Genomic DNA, 23,225 nt, shown 5'->3' on the forward strand with positions numbered 1-23,225 from the left:
GCTCCGGATCAGGAGGCCCCATGAGTCTGGCATCAGGTGGAAGTTGGTCGTGGTGGAGCAGGTGCAGAGGAACACTCATGTGGTGAGCCAGGAAGCAGAAGCAGCCACTAGGCCAAAGGGCAAGGCCTCCGGACATAAACAATGCCCACCAGACCCACCTCTCGAGTGCCACAGTTAGACCAAGTCTGCCCCCTTGACATTAGGACCTCAGAGCTTACACATCTGCAGGCATTTGAGGAGCCAAGTTCCACTCAATCCATAACAAGAGGTTTGGTGAAGAGTCAGAAAACAAAACCAAAGCAAGGAGGAAACCTCAGCTTTTTTGAGCACCTGCATGTTGGGAGCTGGCGCTCTCCCTGACAGCCTTGTTGAATGAGCACAAGGAAGCAATTGTTCCTGCATTGCTGGTCGGGAATGCTGAGGAAAAGGATCAAGACAGTGCAGAACACGGGGACCGAAAGGGGAAAATCTGAAAGGTGGGAGGTAGAGCGAGAAGGAAGAGCTTGCGGTCCCTTAGGCTGGTGAAGGCCTTTCATAGATCCTCAGCCAGGAAGGCTGGAGACCTTGCCGCAGAAGCATGCTGCGTGTTTTATTGTGATCATTTATTCTTGCTCTCTGTTTACTAAACACATTCCATAGGGTACTATCATCATCTTCGGTGAATACAACTTTATAAGGCTATGAACTTTAATAACACTTTGTGGAGGATACACAGCTGATCTAGGAGACTTTGAGTGATTTTTTTGGTCTTTCTCACTTTATTTATTTTTATTTGCAACCAATACAAAAAAAGTATATATGTATAGTGTACCATGTGATATTTCAATACATGTATACATGTTATATAATGTCCAAATCAGGGTAAACATGTCTATTTCCTCAAACATTTATCATTTCTTTATAGTGAAAACATTCAAAATTCTTTTGTTTAGTTTTTTTAAATAAGAAAATTATACAGGACATTATCACTCTCTATGGTCACCTTACTATGCAATAGAACCACAGAATTTCTTATTTCTACCAAACTATAACTCAGTACCTGTTTATCAACCTTTCCTCATTCCCTCCCACCCTCCTACTCTCCCCCGCCCACGGTAACCACCATTCTACTCTCAACTTGTAGGAGATCAACCTTCGTTAGACTTGAGTGACGATTTTCATTACAATTCTGGTATGAGAATTGGACAGCCTGGTCAAGCAACACTTTTGACAGGGCTCTGCCTGCGCACTGCGGCCAATCCAGAGAAGAGCTTACTCCCAGTCAGTTCCCCAGTGGTTACAGCCATTCGTGCCACAGATTGACAAGACTACAAGATGGATTTTCTCCTGGCCTTAGAGAAGAGGAGAAATTAATTGCTCCTTGTCTTTCATGACAACAGTTTGAGACAGATTTTAGATGGATAAAGAAATAGCTCAAGAGAGGAGAAAAGATACCAAATGAAGACAGTGAAATTAGCTATTGATGCTCACTTTTATATATATCAGCAGCATTTTCTGCACTTCAGAAAATGTTTTTTTTAAGAGAGTAGATCTTAAGTATTCTCATCACATACATAGAAAATGGTAACTGCATGAAGTGATGGATATATTATTTAGCTTGCTTATTGAAATCATTTTGTACTGTATACATATAACAAAATAATCCTTTGTACACATTGAACATATATGTAAAAATTTTATTTGTCAATTATATAGACTTTAATAAAACTGGAAAAAATTTTAAAAATTAGGAAAGAAAAATGCTTTATTTTATTTTATTTTTTTTGACAGGCAGGAGTGGACAGTGAGAGAGAGAGACAGAGAGAAAGGTCTTCCTTTGCCGTTGGGTCACCCTCCAATGGCCGCTGCGGCCAGCGCGCTGCAACCAGCGCACCGCACCAATCCGATGGCAGGAGCCAGGTGCTTCTCCTGGTCTCCCATGGGGTGCAGGGCCCAAGCACTTGAGCCATCCTCCACTGCACTCCCTGGCCACAGCAGAGAGCTGGCCTGGAAGAGGGGCAACCGGGACAGAATCGGGTGCCCCGACCGGGACTAGAACCTGGTGTACCGGCGCCGCAAGGTGGAGGATTAGCCTAGTGAGCCGCGGTGCCGGCCGAAAAATGCTTTTAAAATTAATGTGTTAAAAGTAAAAGCTACAATTAGGATACTTCCAGAAGAAAACTTAGCATGTCTTTGTGACTGGGAATTGGCAAAAAATTTTTAAGCACGATACAGAAAACATTAACCTTTAAGAAAATTAATAAGCTGGACTTCATCAAAATTTTGCTCATCAAAAAAATACTACAAGAAAATGAAAGGCAAGAATATATAAAGAATTCATGCAACTCAATAATAAAAATACAAATACATTTCTTCACGATTTAACAGTATTTATTTATTCATTTGAAAGGTGGAAAAAGGGAGAGAGAGAGAGAGAGAGAGAGAGAGATCTTCCATCCATTGTTCACTCTCCAAATACCCATAATAGCCAGGGCTGGGACAGATTGAAGCCAGGAGACTAGATTAGCCATGTGGTTGGCAGGGCCCCAAATACCTGTGTCCCCTGCCACTTCCCAGGGTGTGCATTAACAGGAAGCTGAAATGAAAGTGTAGTCCAGACTTGAACCTAGGTCTCCAATATGGGATGTGAGCATTGCAAGCAGCTACTTGCCTGTTGCTCCAAATGCTTACCCCTCAACTCAATTTTTTAAATGAGCAAAATGAATGAGCAAATATATATACATTTTACCTCAAAAATCTGTACACAAATACTTTATTTGTTGAGATGTCTGCAGAAATGCATAGGATAAAGTAAACTCATGTCAGTGACTTATTTGAAACACATCAAAAAAGAAGTTGGATTGTTGGATGAATACAGGCAGGAATAGATAGAGTAGATGGGTGAAACGCTGCTTATAGAGTGGGGAGTGTTGGGATAATGGCTGTCCATTGTATAGTTCCTTTAAATTTTCTGTGTGTTTGAAAACTTTCATAACAAAATGTTGAGGTTACAAAATAAAGACAAGGATTCATCTATCACATGACCTAGTTGTTTCATTCCAAGATATTTACCCAAAAGAAATGAAAACATATGCCCACAAAGACTTATGCAAGAATAAAAATAGAGTATTAGTTATAACAATTCCTAATTGGAAAGATGTCTATCAGCAGGAAACAGATGCGCAAAGGATGATATATTTACACACTGGAAAACTACTCAGCAATGAAAATGAACAAACTCCTGAAATACAAATGTCTAAATCTCCAAAACCTTTTGTTTAGTCAAAGGAGCCACAGGCAAAATTTGGGAGAAGGTAATTGGAATGTGACTGCCTGTAAAGGAGGGATGGGATTTGACCAGAAGGGCACACAGACTCTCGGAGGTGAATGAATGTTTGGAGGATGGATATATTGGTACACTCATGAAAATGTGTTAGGTTGGCCGGCGCCGCGGTTCAACAGGCTAATCCTCCACCTAGCGGTGCCCATACACTGGGTTCTAGTTCCAGTCGGGGCGCCGGATTTTGTCCCAGTTGCCCCTCTTCCAGGCCAGCTCTCTGCTGTGGCCTGGGAATGCAGTGGAGGATGGCCCAGGTCCTTGGGCCCTGCACCCCATGGGAGACCAGGAGAAGCACCTGGCTCCTGGCTTCGCATCAGCACGGTGCGCCGGCCGCAACACGCTGGCCGCGGCAGCCATTGGAGGGTGACCCAACGGCAAAGGAAGACCTTTCTCTCTGTCTCTCTTTCATTGTCCACTCTGCCTGTGAAAAAAAAAAAAAAAAAACCAGTTAGGTTGTATGTTAAGCATTTGTGCATTTCTGCATATAAATTTGTCCTAATGGGTGGGGGGAAATTGGTAAAGAACCACCTCAAATTTGTAAGCAGAACTGTCTGTGTCTGTGTGATTACTGATAACAAATCAGAGGCAGTAGAGAACCCTGAACAGAAGGAGGGGAAAGGTAACAGATCTCATGTCAGAGATCCTTTTCTAGTCAACATCAACGAGATGTCCTGAGACAGGAAAAAAGTCCCTCAACATTTCAAGGTGTTGGGGTTGGCCTTTGGCTTAAAGGTTACAATGCCCCTGGAGATGCCCACATCTCATGTCATAGGGCCTGGATTCCTTTCTCAGCTCTGTTCCTGATTCCAGCTTCTTGCTAACACCCTGAGACACAGCAGGTGATGGCTCAAGTAGTTGGATCCCTATCACCTCCAGAGGAGACTGGATTAAGTTCTTGGATCCTGGGTTTGTCCTAGCCCAGCTCGCTCTCTCTCTCTCTCTCTCTCTCTCTCTCGCTTCATCAGTCTGCCTTCCAAATAAAGAAATAGCTTAAGGTGTTGTTAGATGAAAGACAATAGTAATCTTAGTCAACTGGTAGACAACATAGATCTCAGCCCCAGGTTCAATTGTACAGGACAATAGCCATACTTGTATTGTTTTCCCTCTTTATGAAAGGAAATATACAGATTAAGTTTCATTAGGAAAAATAGATGTCAAAAGTGATTAATTGAAATCATTGCCCTTTACTTACAGGCAAGCCTGCCAGGGCTCTCTGAGAGTCTCTTTTACACAAAAGACAGGGAAGGTGGGCTGGTTGCTTTGTTTCCCAGCTGGCCTCAGGTTAGAAGCAGCAAATTAGAAATAGGAAGGCAGTGAAACAGCCAGAGGCCTTCACTCAGACAGCAAGTGACAGCTCACAGCAGGCAGGAAGGATGAAAGGAAGGGAGAAATATAAAAAGCCAACCAAAATACTCAAGAACACATCAGAGGGCAAGGGGGGCTCCCACAGCTCAGTTTACTTAAATAGTTCCTCAATGCTTCACACACCAGTCCAAAGTCGTTTTAATGCCCTTAAAATAAGAAGCAGGAATTTAACAGCACCCACTATGCATTGCCTAATAAGTCAGAGAATTGACATGTTTTTCTAAAATTTTAAAGCAATATGATTAGAATAATATTTAAACTTATTTTTGATCATAGAGATCAATTTTAGTTATGTGAAAAATAGCTTCTGTAAGATACTTATCCCCTGACAATATTGAATAACATATTTTTTGACTTTTTTAGATTTCTAGTGAAAGATTATTCAAGAAAATAATTCATTAGATGATAATATCTAGAAAAAAGGAAAATTATGGTAATATCCACCTCTGTTAGCAAAGCTGTTGTCCTTAACTTTTTATTTTCCAAAAGTCTTTGAAATGCCATTCTTAATTGTTGTAATAAGTCTTTATATATTAAAACTGGTCATAGAATTCCTTTATTCTGGATGTCAATCATTATACCAGATCAGACTTGGAATTTATCTTTAGCAGTTTATGGCAAAGGAGACCTCACTGTGTGATTTTTTTACCAAATGGTATGGCTAGGCAGCACTTACCGAGTCACGAGAGCCAGTGGTAGCACTCCTCTGCAACTCCAGTTCAGTGACTCCATACTGTCAGCTTGAAAACGGCTGTGGAGGGAGTATTCATGCCATGAAAATCAACAAACACTATAAATCAGGGCTGTTTTCTCCTCAAAGAGCTGGTTGTTAAACATTTACCAGCACACCACTGTTTGCATCAGATTCTATAAACACCTTGGAGAGTCTTGGATTCAATTGCCACCACCTGTGGCTCTTCCCTTACTAAGAAACGTAGAGGGTGACAGCTGGGCTGTCCTCAGCACAATCTTGTTTTGTTACTTATATTTTATTGGGTTCCAGTTAATGTACTTATTCAAGCATTGATGACAAAATAGATGGGGAAACATGCTGAGTAAAAAAGAAAACAAAGGTTAATAGGGTCAGGATTGTTATAAAATATAATCCTAATAATACTTGCTATCAAGAAATAGTATAGGAGAGGGTCTCTTAAAAGCTCATGGACAATTTGCATTCCAAAACAACTGCATAGGTTTCAATATTTTTGCTTATTAAGCTTATCTTAATTCTAATTTTACGTGAGCTTTCTGATGTCCCCTCATCTTTTTGTCAGATCACTCTAGGTCTTAGGAGAAACAGACAAGTTACCCAAGCAAATATTGCGTTTCATATTTAGAAAGCAAGTGAATCACAGACTCCACAGAGGCAATTTTATTTACTTATTTTTATTAGGGAAAACATAAGCCTTCCATTATCTGGGTAGTTTAAACCACTCACTCCACAAGTGAGTAATATTTGTGATTTTAGGGAATTTCATTGCTTATGTAAGTCCAACCTGATCACACCACCTGTTTGGGGTGTGAGTTTAGACATGTGTTGCCCTCTAGGCTTCTGACCAGGTTGTATTGCTTTGTAACAACTGCAAACTCTTGAGTAGGGCCAGAGATGTTGTTATAAGAAAAAAAATGTTAAAAAGAAGTTTTACTCTTTAAAATTTGGAGAGGATGAGTTCCATGCTTTCAAAGAGATGGATTCTCTCTTCCCTTTAGTCTCAACTGATCCTGAAAAGCAATAGAGAACTTAGAATAAAACTAGAACTTGGGATAAAAATATCTGTTTATCTAACATATTCTGTTACCTTGTACATCAGTTCATCAAATTGAATGAATAATTTCATCCAGAAACGAATTCACTAATGTTTCATAAGCAAAGCACACTGTTGGCCATTATAGAAATGTAAACTAATGCCAGGATATGGGTCCTACCTTCAAAGCGTTTAATGGATAGTAGAGGATAGTTTTACCATTCTATAGTCAGCTGCTAATTTTATAAAATGCAAAAGAATATAGTACATTATTCAGCTCCAAAGGTACCAGTCAACTATTCCAAGATCATTGAATCTTTGAGAAACTACTAGAATGTCAGCTTCTTGAGGGCAGGACCTTATCCATGGTGCTTTCAGATGTGCTTAATGAATATTTATAAAGAGTAGTTGCTGGGGCTGGCACTGTGGCTCAGCTAGTTAATGCCCCGGCCTGAGGTGCTAGCATCCTATAAGGTCACCGGTTTGAGTCCTGGCTGCCCCACCTCCCATCCAGCTCCCTGCTAACGTACCTGGGAAAGCAGTGGAGTATGGGGGCCCCTGCACCTACATAAGAGACCCAAAAGAAGCTCCTGCCTCATGGCTTCGGATCAGCCCAGCTCTGGCCATTGCAGCCATTTGGGGAGTAAACCAGCGGATGGAAGATCTCTCTGTCTCTACCTCTATCTGTAACTCTTTCAAATAAATAAAAAATATTTTTTTTAAAAGAGTAGCTGTTAAATGATTTTGTTGTCCCTTCATAATTACTTTAAAAATATTTATTTATTTATTTGAAAGGCAGTCATAGAGAGAGAGATAGAGAGAAAGAGAGAGATCGTTCATCTGCTGGTTCACTCCCCAGATGGCCCCAATGGCCAGAGCTAAGCCGATCCAAAGCCAGGAGCCAGAAGTTCCTTCTGGGTCTCCCATGTGGGTGCAGGGACCCAAGCACTTGGATCTTCCTCTGCTGCTTTCCCAGGCACATTAGCAGAGAGCTGGATGGGAAGTGGAGCAGACAGGATGAAAACCAATGTCCCTATGGGATGAGGGTGACACAGCATCAGCCCCCCTTTATAACACTTTTATAAACATCTCTGATCAGAGTCAAAAATAGTGATTAAAGATCCCTGAGTACCAAGATGTGGAGTATATTAACTTCTCTTGAATCATATGCTGCTAAGTGTTCTTAAATATAGAATTTTTTTCAATTTAGATCATCTTTCATTTTCACTAGGATGCACATTTTATCTGAAGAAAAGGCAAATCAGAGTGTACAAAATAATAATTCTACTAAAAATATACAGTGCTAATCCTATTACTCACATGTATCTTTAAAATTATTTTACTGGGGCTAGTGTAGTAGTGTAGCCAGTTAAGCTACTGCCTGCAATGCTAGTATCCCATATGGATGCCAGTTTGTGTCCCGGCTACCCCACCTCCAATCCAGCTCCCTGCTAATGTGCCTGGGAAAGCCGCAGAAAATGGCCCAAGTGCTTGGGCCTCTGCACTGATGTGGGAGACCCGGATGAAGCTCCTGGCTCCTGGTTTCTGCCTAGCCCAGCCCTTCCTGCTGTGGCCATTTGGGGAGTAAACCAATGGATGGAAGATCTCTCTGTCTCTTCCTCCTCCTCTGTAACTGTGCCTTTCAAATACATAAATAAATCCTTCAAAAAATAAAATGATTTTATGCTTCCCAGCTATTAATACATGTTGAAATATATGCAGAAAAAGGGAAATCTTAATTTCATATATTTTAATAATTTGCTAAGCTGCCTTAAATTGGGATATTATCAGAAAACAGGAAAAAACTAAAGCAAAAAAAGGTCATATTGTGATCAAGAGAAACACTGGATGGATCTCAAAAATGCAACTTCTGAATTAGCAAAAACATTTTAAAAATAAGTCATGTGAGATTCTGCTCCCCCTTCAATGTGATTTACTTAACTCCAGCCCAACAAATGTCACTGAAAACACAGGCACTAAATCTTTGTGGCCATGGTTGACTAGGAGGCAGGAGACACATTTCACTCTGAGCGTTTCTCTGCTACTCAGCACCCACCCTGGACAGAAACCTCTATCCCCCTACCCTCACCTCCTGCCCCAGCCCTTGGCAAAGCAAAACAGATGACTTGGAGGGAGGCCATTTGCCGCTGGGTTTTCTTGTCACTTCACGTGAAGTAGAGGGAAGAAGTCACTTTACCTGTTGAGGTCTCAGTTTCTGCATTTGTAAAATACCTAGCCTGACAATCATAGTTTTTCTGAGTCTCAAATGTCATGATACACGAGAAAACGAAACAGTAAAACTCTATGCAAATGTGGTTACTGCTTTATTTCAGATTATCTCTTCCCACATTAAAAAAAAGCTTAGATTTATGAAACCACACTAAGGCTGATCCTTTTCCCTTGGCTATATTGGGAAGTTCCAAAATTGCCCGTGTTTCACCCATCAATTATATTACTTCATTAAGGAAAAGGTTGAGTGGGTTAGTGGTTAGGTTATGGGACTTGGCATAATACTTCCTGTATTCTTATCTGATTTGGCCATTGTTTTGTTATTGCCTCTGGGAAAATCTTAATGCCTTAATTTGCTGTGAAAACAAATATATATCAGGGATATTTACTTTGAAAAAGGGTCATGAGACTGAATGGATTCCTACAGGCTTTCTGAGTGAATTTTGTTCTTCGGAGCCAAATTTACTTTTTAAGGCTATTATATATTGGGTTTCAAAATTGGTAGAAAAGGGACTGGCTTTGAGCTTTTTGTCTAGAGCATTGTGTTTACATTCTCAATGAATCTGTCAGGTATAGAAAGAACCTCATGGCCATTTTGTACAGATATGGAAGCTGAAGCTTAGTAATCTACCCAAAGATCACCAGCCATCAGAGGTGGAGCTCAGATTAAAGCTCCCTTCTCTCTGAGGGGAAATCCCTGCCCATGTTACTGGCTCGCTTCTCACCGTGCGGTCTGCTGAAAAGCAGCACGCGGATCACCTTGTGACTGGCTGAGACGCAGACTCTCAGGTCTACCCCTCTGCCCTCTAAATCACAGCCTGAATTTCCATGGGATCCCCACGTTAAATGACTGCTGACATAAATGCTTGTCTTCACAGATGACCTGGTTCCTGCATGAGCCCTCAACACCCACACGTAGCTGCACAGATCGCAAATACACACACTGGCCCCAGGACAAATCCCAGGGAAAATGAATCACCACTTCTCTTTATACAGGGTTTATTCTCCCATCATGACCTGCCATTCGTTCCTGACAATTAACTGGACATAACCTTTTGCTGCACTAAAATATTCACTCTGTGAGAGTAGGCTTGGTCGTCGTGTCCTGTGTGCCTGTAACTCAGCTGGTGGCTTCTCAAATGAATAAATGAAGGAGCACTCCCTTGGTGTCTTTAGCTTTTTCTTTGTTATCCATCCCCAGATGTAGTCCTGGCCTCCAGGCGTGCTGCTTCTCAGTCTGACAGGTACAATGACTCTCAGTGGCAAGAGGTGCTGGTCACCCAGGCGGGGGCTATCTGTAACAGGAGAAATACCGCTGCCCTGGGGGAAACCTCAGCGCCACCAGGCTTCCCTGTCTTTGCCGTTAAGTCTCATGATTTTTGGCAAGTCTCTTCAACTCCATGAATTTCCATTTCCTGTCAGACAAATGAAGGCTGAGTTCAGAAACACAGGATATATGTATATGTACATGTATATGTATACATATGTAAACATGCCTCTCCTGACCTACTCCTTGCATTTCCATCAATCCCAGCCCCAAACCTTCAAACTGCGAATCTGTTCTTTTCCCAAATCTCCAAATCTAAACAGGAACACACACACACACACACACACAGTAAAGAAGGGGACTATGCATCAAAACTGATCTTTTTTTAACTTTTATTTAATGAATACAAATTTCCAAAGTACAGCTTATGGATTACAATGGCTTCTCCCCCATAACGTCCCTCCCACCCGCAACCCTCCCCTTTCCCGCTTCCTCTCCCCTTCCATTCACATCAAGATTCATTTTCAATTCTCTTTATATACAGAAGATCAGTTTAGCATATATTAAGTAAAGATTTCAACAGTTTGCACCAACATAGAAACACAAAGTGTAAAATACTGTTTGAGTACTAGTTATAGCATTAAATCACAATGTACAGCACATTAAGGACAGAGATCCTACATGAGGAGTAAGTGCACAGTGACTCCTGTTGTTGACTTAACACATTGACACTCTTGTTTATGGCATCAGTAATCACCCTAGGCTCTTGTCATGAGTTGCCAAGGCTATGGAAGCCTTTTGAGTTCACCGACTCTGATCGTATTTAGACAAGGTCGTAGTCAGAGTGGGTGGAAGTTCTCTCCTCCCTTCAGAGAAAGCAAAACTGATCTTAATCCAAAAAAGAATAGATACTTGAGGGCAAGGCATTCACAATGCGGACATTTAGGAGGTTTTCCTAATTATTACCATTCTTTGCTCAGACAGCTTTTGGGGATTACTTCTTGGGATATCTTGAGTGTGATCCAGGGGATCTCTTCAGCAAAAGATCCTGAGTTGTCCAGTCGTGGGTAAAAGTACCTTCAGCTCCGGACACATGGAGAGAATACAAATATACCTTCAGCTCTCTATCTTTTTCAGTGTCCCAATGACACACTTGTGAAGTATGTCTCAAATATTTGTTATCAGTAAGAGTTACAATAAATGGAATTTTGCAAATGATTTACTCACTTTTTTGTTTAGTTATTAGAGTGGATCCAAATTTATCCTGACCTCTAATTTCTGTCACTTTGTGCTTTCTCAAATGGAATATATTACAGAGAACTCTCAAGGGATTTCAAAAGATATGTTGCTCTTATCTCTGCCAACAGCCCTGCAATCTGGGTATGGTTGAAGACTGTATGTTGTAAAGGTTCACATACACATGAATGTCAATGTGTGTGTTTATGAGTGTGTGTGTGTGTGCATGCGTGTGTCTGTGTTGTAGAGGTAAAAGAATATCAAAGGGACAGACTCTCCTTGTGAGGTTTTCATAGCCTGTTGAGAAGGCAATACAAGATTGAACAAAGAGTTTTCTTGGTATTTACTTAAAATGCTTTCTATTGGTTAAAAAGGATTTGACAGTTGTTTCTCCCACTACTATTGGAGCAGCAGCTTGTAACTTATTTGACCATGACATGCAGTAAAAATATTTTATAAGATAACCATTATATATATATATACACACATATACACATACATACATATATATATATATAAAATGGCCACAATGACATAATATGCATCCATCCATAGTGATTTAACTATTACTACATATATAAATAACACATTTTAAAAACTATGTTTAATTTTACTGTGTATAATATTTTGAAGTTCTATTTCAGTTTTTTTAAATGAAATATACCTCTATTAAAATAATTTCATGACTAGTGATGAGTTGTAACTGAGAGTTTAAAAATATTTCTTTGGAAGTATCTTCACTTCTTATCCTGACAAGTTGCTTACTAGCAATTAACTGAAGATGACGACTTTAGTGTCTTTCAGAGATGGGGACTGGAGCTCTGGCCAGCAGCATAACTCTCTCAGCAGCACTAGGTGACTGGGTTTACCACCAACAAACACGTAAAATCAATCATCCCTTTTCATTTAATAGAACTCAGTGAATTCTACAAAACATTTACCAAGGCACTGTTGTTAATCCATTGATAAACATAACATCCTACTTCATCCCAAATTATAAATCACTTTGGTATTGTGTTAATTAGCTCAGTTGCAAACAAAGAATCACCAAGATAGCATTACAACATTTATCTCAACAAGCATTCCTATTAGTAAGTCAGTAGCTGGACTTGTGTTATTTTCTTCTAGTGCATGCAAAAACTCAACATAAGAGGATCTGATCCTCTTCAAGCTTTGCTCATTTATTTTTGCCTCAAAAGGATTCCAAATTACAAGCTAAAAGTTTTGTTTTTCAAGTTTTAGAAGCTGCAAATTCAGCATCATCATGACTTGTTTTTATGTGAGAGATATTTTTATTCTATTTCTAAAATGTACTAAGAAAAACTTTACTAGATTAAGATATATTTTTACTGTTTTATTTAAAAATTTATTTTTATTTTATTTATTTAAGAGCTAGGAAAAGAAAGAGAAAGAGAAAGGGAGTGAGAGGGAGCGAGGGAGAGGTCTTCCATTAGCTGGTTCACTTAACAAATGCCTGTAAAATTTAGGGCTCGGCTGGGCTAAAGACATGAACCAAGAAATCAATCTGGGTTTCCTACATTGGTGGTAGTGACCCATATATCTGAGTCACATACTTGAAGCCGGAATGGGGAATGGAACCAGGAGTTTAACCCAAGCTTGAGATGTCAATGTCTCATGCAGGTATCCCAGTAGAATCTCAACTACTGCACCAAATGCCTGCCCCTTTCCAAGATTTTTGTTGTTGATGTTAACTATTTGGCCTCATGATTTTCTTAAACAAAAACAAACAAGAGAAAAAACATTGGTTTTTCTTCATTCAAAATAAGTGTATCACAGAACAGATTTTAAAGGAACTGCCAGAAAAAACAAACAAACAAACAAAAAAACTAGCCAACCAACCAACCAAACAAAAAACCAGACTCTATTGCCCTGTTCCAGATTTCACTGAGGGGTAGAGGAAGCCACTGCTGTGGCATATCAGAGAGAGCTGGAATGACAACATATATGCAACAGGACATTTGAAAGGAAAAGGCCATGAGGTTTGAAGCAGCAAGGCTAACTTTCTGGGACTGGCACGAGATTTCCATATTACAGGGTAGAGGTACCTTCGAATCAAGCTGATTTCTGCCCTTGCGGTAGGATCAAGGACAGGGAGGTACTCCACGGGGTGCTTGTGCAGGAACAGCTGGATATTTTGCTCAGAAATGTCAATTGCTGTGTCAGAAAGATTCTTTGTTGTGTAATTTGAAAAAAAAATTTTTACTAATATCTGACTTTTCTATGTATGAAAAAAAATTTTTATTGGAAACTGATTTATTGTTTTAGCCATTATTAGAGATACCACCAAGATTTGATCATGCTAGAAGGTCAAGAAGACCTAGTCTCATACTTGAAGCAGAAACGAAAACAAAAAGCATGAAAAGGAATCAAAATGGACTTAGTTCAGCCTACATGGTGGACTTCAGGAAAAAACCTGGTAACTCTTGTGAGTGAGTTACCTGGCCCAAGGAGCTTATCCAGCCCCAAGAATGGGATGCACATCCTCCTGCAAGGATTTATATACCCACTGTCACTCATGCTGGAATGGAACCAATCCTGAGGCAGCACATGGGACAGGTCTTGGAGGTAAGGAGCCTTTCTTATGGGACTGTCAGGTGGCTGGGCCTGCATTTCTGCTGGTGAGGTGCAGTCATTCTCCACTCACCAGAACTGCTGGTACAGAGCCCAAGGGCAGGGTTTGGGTGTCTTGAATTCTAATGCTAGCACACATGGTGGCTGCCGTAAGCTGTGCACCTGCTGCTCACGTTGCATTTCTGTTAGTGTCAAACTTTCCATAGCGTCTCTCTGTAAGTCGCAGCCCAATCTCACTTATGCTGTGAGACGTTAGAGGGCCAGGCTGGGAACCTAAGCAGTGACTCCTGTGGAAAGACAGTGTGCTGTATACAGAGCAGAGCGAGGATGGGAGAGAGGACCCTGGTGTTTGTCAGGGGTTGTTCCTGCAGTCACATGCCATGGAGGTAGCAGTGTGAGGGCAAGCGGGGGAGAGGGTGAAATCCAGTTAGACACCATTCAGAAAAACACATAGGGAAGTTTCCAGGAAATTCTGAGAAATAACCTTTTAGAGACATTTTCAGAGAGGTTAATATCTGCTCATGTGAGAATAAAATGGTGAAGTCAGGTACACACTGCTCAAACAACCATAAATACATCCCATCCCTTTTGTAATGTCACAAAGTATCTGCATAGGCCATTGTTTAAAAAAAAAGATTTATTAATTTGAAAGTGAGAGTTGGAGAGAAAGAGACAGAGAGAGAGAGAGAGAGAGAGAGAGAGAGAGATGGATGCTCTTTCATCTGAGCGTTCACTCCCCAAACACTGCAGTAGCCAGGGCTGAGCCAGGCCAAAGCCAGGAGCCAGTAACTCCACCCAAGTCTTCCACATGGTCGGCAGGAACCCAAATACTTGAGTCATCATTTGCTACCTCCCAGGAGCATTAGCAGGGAGCTGTACTAGAAGCAGAGCAGCCGGATCTCAAACTAGAGCTGTGATATGGGATTCAGATATCCCAAGTGATGTCTTAACCTACTGTGCCACAGCACCTGCCTTCAGGCCATCATCTTAATCACACTGGAATAAGCCTGAACCTTGGTCTTTTCTAGCATAGATATAAAAATTCATTGGCCAAATATGAACTCAGAAACAGATCCACCTTCCATTTGTATTTGACTTTGCAGAATAAGTTGTTCTTCTCTGTTTTCCATCTTAGAGTCTCCCTTCCCCATGATCTCTAGTGGGATTATCCCAGAGTTTGTTCAAGACAGTACAGAGTGAGGTGATGGATGAACTGCTGGAGATTTTTAAGGAGAAGCAGAGGTTTCTATCATCTGCTTTTTCTTCCAGAAACCCTGTCCCAGAAGGTCTGGAAAACTCTGGGCCACCTTGGGATCTGGCACAGAGTTTTCCATCAACAAGGCCACTTGTAGCTGGAACCATCAATGGAGACAAAAGAGAAAGAGCAATGGTGGGGGTGGGAGAACTGGTGTGTGGTGCAGCAGTTAAGACACCACTTGGGCCACCTGCATCCCATATTGGCATGCCTGGGTTTAAGTCCCAGCTCTGGTCCTCAGTTCAGCTTTCTGCTAATGTGCACTGCTGGAGCCAGCAGGTGATGTCTGTAGTGACTGGATCCTTGTCATCCACCCACAAAGATTTGGATTGTGTTCCTGGCTCCTGGTGGCCTGGCCCAGGTAGTGAACGTTTGGGGAGTGAACCAGCAGATGCAAGACCTCTGTCTTTCTGCCTTTTAAATAAATACAAAAAATTAAAAAGAACAAGGGCATCTATAATTTATTTTCAAATTATTCAGTCAAAAACATTAAAATATACCAAGTAAACATTCACGTTATATATAGATGTGCATACATGCATGGTGGGGGACGAGAGAGTCCGGCAGGTATTAACAGTTGGTAAATCCAGAGGAAGGATTTGAAGCTGTTTGATATATCAGTCTTTCAACTTTTCTGCAGCCTTCAAATTTTTCAAAATAAAAGTGGAGGCATCAATATTTTAGAATATTGAGATTATTTTAGTCCTCAAAGAGGTGGTGCACAGGGCATAAATGCTAATGTTTCATGAGATTATATTTTATTTTATAGTATTGTGTTATATTCTACAATAGCTAGCCTAAGGCTTTGGGCCATTTTTAAATAGCAGATTAAAACACTCGAACCCACTGTAAAAACACGCCAAAGGTAAATGTAGAGGGTCCAGGCCCACACCCTCAGATTTCTTGGGGTTGTATGACACCAGGATTCGCATATGTCACCCTTGCGTGGAGACCTAGGGAGAGGAGGACATCCTCCCTGCTCAGTGTGGTCCAAGGATAAGAAGCATCTGCAACTCCTGGGAGCTTGCTAGAGATGCTGGATATTGTTGCAATCTGATACCCCCTGAAACAGTATCTGATTTCCACCCAGGCCAGGGACATCCCTGCCAGGATGAAAGTGAGCTAGAGATTTTCACCTGCACCACATGTTCCCATGCTTCTTGAAAATACATGTAGATTATGGAACCAACAAGATTTCCTAGTTCTTGGTCAAATACAAGTATCTGCTTCTTCCAAACTGTTTTGTTTCCTTCCTTCCTTCCTTTCTTTCTTTCTTTCTTTCTTTCTTTCTTTCTTTCTTTCTTTCTTTCTTTCTTTCTTTCTTTCTTTCTTTCTTTCTTTCTTTCTTTCTTTCTTTCTTTCTTTCTTTCTTTCTTTCTTTCTTTCTTTCTTTCTTTCTTTCTTTCTTTCTTTCTTTTTTTCAAGTGAGAGAGTGATTTTCCATTAGTGAGCTAAGTATCTCTCTGATCACAGGGAAAGAAAATACTTAAGATTATAGGACTTACAATCTAAAGGGAAAATACTACTCTAAAATAGAAGATGACACGAATTACAATGTTCTAATTGGTTTTAAAAGATATAAAAATGTGCTTCAGGTTGTAAAAGTTTGTTGACCCATCATCTTGGCATTTCTAAATCTTTTCCCAGTGGTCCTTTAACTAGAGACAACTAAAAGTAGTTCATTAATAGTTCAAGTGTTTAGGGTTTTTTTTTTTCCCCTCTTTTATTATTCTACAGTCTGTGCCACAACAGCTAGGGAGAAAGAGAGAGAGAGAAAGAGAGAGGTGCAAAAAGGGCCTCTTCTAATCTTCGGCAGTCTCTAGATAGAGTTGAAACTCAAGGTCTTGGGGGGGGGGGCGGCGACAGTTTCAAGAAAGAGACAGATGGCACCAAGCCCAAGCACCGGTCACAGATGTGTTTGTGACTTGGAAATTCTAGTGAAAATCCTGTTAGGATGAAAACTATGGGCCTTCTTTTGGATTAATATGTCCAGTGTAATTATTAAACTTGAAGAAGATGCCAAAGAGGGGGGAGAAAAAACCCTCACTTTGGAGCCCTGCATCTGGAAGCTTTTTTCTCTCCCTAAGAAATCTTTGTGGCTCTTTGTTCCTGTCAAGGAAGAAAACGTGCTTGTAAATTTCACCCAAGAGAAAGCATATCTTTGCATCCACTGCATCAGGAAGGAACAGATACAACCCCAGGAACTAAGCCAAAGAGCCAGGAAACTGACCAATGACTGGGAAGGGGGGAGGGGGGAAGAGGGGTGCAGAGTTATGCAAGAAAAGCACTCAGTCTGGCACAAATTTTCAGAGAAGTTCTCTGTGCCAACCTTGGCCTCAGAGAAAAACACTCCACCCTCTTCAAGCTGCTAAGATGGCCAGGCAGGCAGGGCCTTCCTTGGTTGTCCTGAGCTTCCCAGACAAAAAGATTCCTCCACACCCAGCTAAGCACATTTCCCATCCCGCCCTGGAAGTGAACATCCCTGTGTCATGTCTTGTGTGTCAGGCAGCTGTCTGTGGTGGGATTTGAAGGCAACCAGGCAAATCATCCCAGAGTTTCTTGGACTGCCTGTTTGGGCGCCTGAGATTTGATCATTACTGGCTCATTTCTGTACACTAAGGATTGTACTCTCCTGAAATTTTCTTAAAATGTTAACTAAGCCCAGGAAATCAACTTCAGGGATACTCTTTTGTATCAATACTTGAGGTCTTAACTCTACGTGCAGAAACCTTAAGGTAAGGATTCAAATGAGGGTGACATTCAGGTATAGGCATTCTTTTGTGTTTTTTGTTTTTTTTTTTTTAAGATACTTATTTATTTATATGAAAGAAGTGTGACAGGCTGGCGCCGCAGCTCACTTGGCTAACCCTCCACCTGCGGCACCGGCACATCGGGTTCTAGCCCCAGTTGCTCCTTTTCCAGTCCAGCTCTCTGCTGTGGCCTGGGAGGGGGGCAGTGGAGGATGGCCCAAATGCTTGGGCCCTGCTCCCGCATGGGAGACCAGGAGGAAGTGCCTGGCTCCTGGCTTCGGATAGGCGCAGCGCGCCGGCCCTAGCAGCCATTTTGGGGGTGAACCAACGGAAAAGGAAGACCTTTCTCTCTGTCTCTCTCTCTCACTGTCTAACTCTGCCTTTAAAAAAAAAAAAAAGGCAAGAAAGAAGTGTGACAGAGAGGGAGAAACAGACATAAAGACACACAGAGAAAGAAAAAGATGGAGAAAGAGATCTTCCATTTGCTGGTTCACTTGCCAAATACCTGCAATAGCCAGAGTTGGACCAGGTTGAAGCCAGGAGCCAAGAACTCCATCCAGGTCTCTCATGTGGGTGGAGGGAGCCCAAGTACTTAGGCCATCATCCACTGTTTTCCCCAGGTGCATTATCAGAGAGCTGGATCTGCAGTAGAACAGCCAGGACTCAAGCCAGCATTCCATTAGGGGATGCCAGGGTCCCAAGTGGTAGCTTAACTTGCTGCACCACTACACTTGCCAGATATAGGTATTCTTTATTGCTGCTACTAGATGCTATAGTGTGAAAGTGAGTTGGCCTCTGAACTCTTTTTTTTTTTAAATAGAAAACTTTTATCTAATAAACATAAATTTTGAAAGTACAACTTTTGGATTATAATGGTTCTTCCCCCATAACCACCGTCCCACCTGCAAACCATCCCATCTCCTACTCCCTCTCCCATCCCATTCTCCACCAAGATTCATTTTTAATTATCTCTATATACAGAAGATCAACTTTATACTGAATAAAGATTTCAACAGTTTGCACCCACACAGACACACGAAGTATAAAGTACTGTTTGAAGATTAGTTTTACCTTCAATTCTCATAGTACTACACATTAAGGACAGAGATCCTACATGGGGAATAAGTGCACAGTGACTCCTGTTGTTGATTTAACATTTGACACTCTTATCTATGACGTCAGTAATCACCTGAGGATCTTGTCATGAACTCAAGCCTCTTGAGTTCACAAACTCCAACCTTATTTAGACAAGACCATAATCAAAGTGGAAGTTCTCTCCTCCCTTCAGAGAAAAGTACCTCCTTCTTTGATGGCCCCTTCTTTCCATCTCACTCATAGAGATTTTTCATGTAGGTCATTTTTTTTGCCACAATGTCTTGGCTTTCCGTGACTGAGATACTCTCATGGGCTTTTTAGCCAGATCCAAATGCCTTAAGGGCTGATTCTGGGCCTCTGAACTCTTAATAGGACTTACACTGCAGAGTAATATACTATGCGAATAAACGGTAAAACTAGTATTCAAACAGTACTTTATTCTTTGTGTCTGTGTGGATGCAATCTGTTGAAATCTTTACTTAGTGTGTATATATATATATATATATATATATATATATATCCTAAGTTGATCTTCTGTATATAAAGATAATTAAAAATGAATCTTAATAAAGAATGGGATGGGAGAGGGAGTAGGAGATGGGATGGTTTGTGGGTGGGAGGATGGTAATAGGGGAGAAAATCACTATAATCCAAAAGTTGTACTTTAAAAATTTTTATTTATTAAATAAAAGGTTTTTTTTTATTTACTTGACAGGTAAAGTTATAGACAGTGAGAGAGAGACAGAGAAAGGTCTTCCCTCCGTTGGTTCACCCCCGAAATGGCCGCTATGGCCAGAGCTGCGCCGATCCGAAGCCAGGAGCCAGGTGTTTCTTCCTGGTCTCCCATGCGGGTGCAGGGCCCAAGAACTTGGGCCATCCTCCACTGCCCTCCCAGGCCACAGCAGAGAGCTGGACTGGAAGAGGGGCAACCGGGACTAGAACCCAGCACCCATACGGGATGCCGGCACCGCAGGTGAAGGATTAACCAAGTGAGCCAGGGCGCAGGCCCCCTAAATAAAAGTTTTCTACAAAAAGAGAACAAAGTAAAAGGGAAGGAACTTAATCCAATTATGATGTTTAGGAGGTGGGACTTGAAGGAGGTCCTTAGGTCATGGGAGGCATTCCCCGGGGAGGGGGGGGGGCTTCCTGGGAGAGGGTTGCTGTTAAAGACTGGATTGGGCTCTGCTGCTAGTTTCCTGGCTCGCTACGTGTTTGGTCCTCTGTGCGTGCGCTCCATTGACATCTGCTCTTCTTCTTAGAGGCCACATCAACGGGGATGTTCCATCTTGAGTTTAAATCCAAAACTGTGAACTACATAAATCTTTTCTCCTTATAAATTCATTGGCCTCAAGTATTTCATTCGTTGACTAATACACTGTGCTTTCCCTAGTCTCACTCCCTAAAGGAGGTGTGAAATGATTTTACACAATACAAAGTAATTTATCCTTAGGGTTGAGGCTAAAAGAGAAGATTAGGAGCCAGAATTGTTGTGCAGCAGGTTAAGACGCTGCCAGGGACGGTTGGCATCTCTTACGAGCTCCAGCTTCTTCACTTCCAATCCAGCTTCCTGCTAATGTGCTTGAAAAGGCAGTGGCAGATGGTCTACGTGCTTGGGCCTCTGTACCCATGTGGGAGATCTTGTTGGAGCTCCAGGTCCCTGGCTTTGGCCTGGCCCAGTCCTAACCATTGTGGTCATTTGAGGAGTGAGCCAATGAATGGAAGATCTCATTCTCTCTTGCTTTCTCTTTGTCATTCTGCCTTTCAAATAAAAAAATAAGAATAAATCTTTAGGAAAAAAAAAAAAGAAAAAGAGAAGAGCAGAGCTTCAAAACTCCTAGCTGCAATTACTATTAATAATTTTTGGTGCTTGCAATTTGTGAGAATATAGATAATTACACTGAATCCAGCAAACCTTCAGGATGACACAATCATCCCTGTCTTCACATAAACACAAATACAAGCCTTAGAGGGTCAGTGGCTTGTTCAAACTGCAGGCGAATGACAGCCTCAAGTCTTCCTGTTTCATCCCAGGCCTCCCCACCTACCACGCAGCCTGCGTCACTTCCCCGGGGCTGTGCTCCACTTTCTGCACTAGTCTATGCCGGGGGCCCAGGGCCAACCCAAGGATCCTACAAGGCAAGAAAAAGCCTCCTTCTTGGACTCCATTTTATAAAGTAAGAAAGAATCACTTCTCGGCCTTTTGGCTAAGATCAAGTATAAAGTGAGAGTGAGCAGTCTTAGGTAGGTTTGCAAACTGAAATAATTTTTTCAATACTATGTCCTTTCCCTTTCTTATCAAGTGACAGGCTTAGTTTTCTGGAGATGCTCTAGTGATCTCAGGGATTTTTAATATGGCTCTCTATACAGAACGTAGCATCTGGAGCAAGTGTTCCCACTTTGCGAGAAGTCCTCCTGGGGTGAGCTGATAGACATGAGGGCAGATGACTCTCCTGGGTGCAGGGAGATTGGAAGGGAAGGTGGGAAAGGCATCCTGGGGTTTTTTCCCTGTCTGAGATCCCTGAAGAAAGAGAGCTGGAAGCAACATGTCTGCGACACCTGCGTCCCATATGGGCGTCAGTTCATGTCCCAGCTACTCCACTTTCAATCCAGCTCCCTGTCAAAGGCCTGGGAAAAGCAGAGGAAAACGGCCCAAGTGTTTGGGCCCCTGCCATCCATGTGGAAGACCTGGAAGAAGCTCCTGGCTCCTGGCTTCAGCCTGGCCACTGAGGCCATCTGGGGAGTGAACCAGTGGATGGAAGAGCTTGTTCGCTCTCTCTCTCTGTCTCCCTCCCTCCCCACACCCCGGTAACTCTTTCAAATACATTTTTTTAAAAATACATCATTGTCCTAGGTGACTTTCTGAGACACACACAATGCTGGGACAGGGCCCAGCTGGCAAGGTGTAAGGGAGAGGTATGCAGAAAAGGGTCGCTTAATCTTGATAGACAAGAGCGGGGCATCTGGCAGACAGAGATGTGGAGGGAGCTCACTGGTGCAGGGAAGCAGCAGGAAGGGGCATGGAAGCAGAAGCTGGGACTCGGAATACCGGATGTCTGAGAGGTAAAAGGGCTATCCGGACACAGCGTGGGGCCTACCACGCCCTCCCCCAACAAATAACTGAAGCACCTCAGCCTTGGAATTAGGCAAGAAAGAGCTGGTGAAACAGGACTGCTGATACTATTCAACTTCTGTCACCCCATGAGTGGGCCTTGGGGATGTGGAGACACAAATACCGAAAAATCTCAACAGAAACATTGGCTAATCTTCCAGCTTTTCCTTAAAAAAATACCCATTCTGCTTTCAAATTGTTGGTTTTGGAAAAAAGTACTTACTTGTCCTCAGAAGACAGCAGTTTTAGGCCAATGGTCACCGAGAAGCCTGCCCACCAGCAAGGCAGCAACCTCCATACCCACGGGCCATGGAGGCTCAGTGATGTGTGGGGTTGAGTCAGCTCCACTGGCCGACCCCAGGCCCAGTAACACTGACAAAGTGCCCTGGTCATTCCGGACTCTTTCCTTACAGACTTGAGGAAAAGAGAAAAATCGAGGGAATTGTTGGTGTATTTCCCCATTCCCTTACTGTGATGACTGAAGACACAGCTGTGTGAGAATCAGAATGTCTGGGGCTCAGCTGACTGTGCATTGAATTTCTAACCAAAATCGCCTGGGAAGGCCTTTTAACAGATCAGCAGAGAAATGGAACTAACTGGAGCCAGAGTTATGGCACAGCAGGTTAAGTCGCCACTTGTGACACTGGCATCCCATATGAGTGCTGGTTTGAGTCCTGGTTGCTCCACTTCTGATCCAGCTCCCCGTTAATGCACCTGGGAAAGCAGCAGGAGATGGCCCAAGTCCCTGGGCCCCTGTCTCCCATGTGGGAGACCCAGATGGGTCTCCTGGCTTCTGGGAAAAGCAACGGAAAACGGCCCAAGTGTTTGGGCCACTGACTTCGGCCTGGCTCAGTTCTGGGCTTTGCAGCCATTTGAGGAGTAAATAAATGAGCAGATAGACAATCTCTCTCTGTGTCTCTCCTTTTCTCTCTGCTGTTCTGCCTTTCAAATAAATACATACATCTTTAAAAGTAAAAGAAAAACAAATGCCACTAACTGGGGAGGGCAGGGCCACATTCCAGTGAGGAACTCTGCACTCAGATTGCCCTGTTCGAATTCCTGCTCTGCTACTGAAGTGTGACCTAGGGCAAAGAACTGGACCTTCCTGAACCTCACCTTGCTGGTTTGTGAAAGCAAAAAAGTGCTACTGTCTCATGAGGTTGGTATGAGGATGACACCAGGAAAAATATACAAGGCCCACCGCCCCTGGCACAATGCTTGCCGTCAATAAACATTACTTAATATTACAAACTGGATTTTTTG

Source organism: Oryctolagus cuniculus, chromosome 4, assembly GCF_964237555.1.
Source record: "Oryctolagus cuniculus chromosome 4, mOryCun1.1, whole genome shotgun sequence".
NCBI classification, from domain to species: domain Eukaryota; kingdom Metazoa; phylum Chordata; class Mammalia; order Lagomorpha; family Leporidae; genus Oryctolagus; species Oryctolagus cuniculus.